A 1,832-nucleotide genomic window follows, 5' to 3' on the forward strand; every position below is an offset into this window, starting at 1 on the left:
TCCATTCTAAAATTAATATGGAATTTCAAAGGACCCCAAATAGCCAAAACAATCTTTAAAAAGAAGAATGAAGTTAATGACGCACACTTTCTGATTTCAAAACTTGTTACAAAGCTACGGTAATCAAAACAGTGTGTTACTGGCATGAAAACAGATATACAGACCAGTGGAATTGAATGGAGAGGCCAGAAATAAATGTTTGAGTAGATGGTAAACTTATTTTTGACAAGGATGCCAAAACCATTCAATGGGAAAAGGACAGTCTCTTCAACAAATGGTGCTAGGAAAACTGGATAGACATATGCAAAAGAATAAAGTTAAAGCCTTACCTTACATCATATGAAAAATTAATTCAAAATGGATCAAAGACCTAAACTTAAGACTTCAACAATAAAACTCTCTTAAAAGAAAACATAGTGGAAAAACTTCATTACAATGAATTTGGCAATGATTTCTTGGATATGACACCAAAAGCACAGGCAACAAAAGTAAAATAGCTAAACTGAACTACATCACAATTAAAAACTTCCATGTGAAGGACACGACCAACAGAGTGAAAAGGCAACCTATAGAATGGGAAAAAATATTTGCAGTCATATGTATGATGGGGGGTTAATAACCCAAATACAGAGAGAACTTTTAAAACTCAACAACAAAAAACAACCCAATTTTAAAAATGGACAAAAGGGCTACTGGGGCTGCTGCCACATCCCTAGTAATCCCTGAGAAGTTCTAGCACATTTTGCAAGTACTCAACAACAATATTGATGAGCAACATAAAATTGCTTTAACCATTACAGCAAGTAAGGGTGTGGGGCAAAATTTGCTCATGTGATGTTGAGGAAAGCAGACATCGACCTCACCAAGAGGGCAGGAGAGCTCACTGAGGAGGAGGCAGAATGTGTGATTACCACTATGCAGAATCCACACCAGTACATGATCCCAGACTGGTTCTTCAACAGACAGAAGGATGTGATGGATGGAAAACACAGCCAAGTCTTGGCCAATGGTCTGGACAACAAACTTCATGAAAACCTGGAGCAAATGAAGACGATTTGGGCCCACAGAGGGCTGTGCCACTTCTGGGGACTTTGTGTCCGAGGCCAACACACCAAGACCACAGGCCACCATGGTTGCACCATGCATGTGTCCAAGAAGAAATAAATTTGTGGGCACTGTCTGTTAATAAACAGTTTATATAATTTTTTTCAAATGGACAAAGAACTTGAAAAGACGTCTCCAAAGAAAAGAAACAAATGGCCAATAAGCATATAGAATTATGTTCAACATCACTAATCATAGGGAAATGCAAATCAAAGTCACAATGAGAGGGGACTTCCCTGGTGGCGCAGTGATTAAGAATCCGCCTGTCAATGCAGGGGACACGGGTTTGAGCCCTGGTCCGGGAAGATCCCACATGCTGCAGAGCAACTAAGCCCATGCACCGCAACTACTGAGCCTGTGCTCTAGAGCCCGCAAGCCACAGCTACTTAAGCCTATGCATCTAGAGCCTGTGCTCCACAACAAAGAGAAGCCACCGCAATGAGAAGCCTGTGCGCCACAACTACAGAAAAGCTCGCGCACAGCTACGAAGACCCAATGCAGCCAAAAACAAATTAATTAATTACTTTTTTTAAAAAAAAACACAAGATATCACTTCATACCCATTAGGATGGTTACTATTTTAAAAGAAAAAAAAAAGAAAGAAAATAACCAGTGCTGGAAAGGACATGGAGAAACTGGAACCTTTATGCACTGTTGGTGACAATGTAAAATGGTATAGCTACTATGGAAAACAATATAGCAATGTCTCAAAAACATTAAACATAGAA

The 1,832-nt window shown here is 39.5% G+C and overlaps 1 pseudogene; it reads left to right on the forward strand.

Annotated features, from left to right (window-relative positions):
* Window positions 1–676: 676 nt before the first annotated feature.
* On the forward strand, window positions 677–1,164 carry LOC102994853 (40S ribosomal protein S18-like; annotated as a pseudogene).
* Window positions 1,165–1,832: the final 668 nt, after the last annotated feature.

This window comes from Physeter macrocephalus, chromosome 19, assembly GCF_002837175.3.
Source record: "Physeter macrocephalus isolate SW-GA chromosome 19, ASM283717v5, whole genome shotgun sequence".
Classification (NCBI taxonomy): Eukaryota; Metazoa; Chordata; class Mammalia; order Artiodactyla; family Physeteridae; genus Physeter; species Physeter macrocephalus.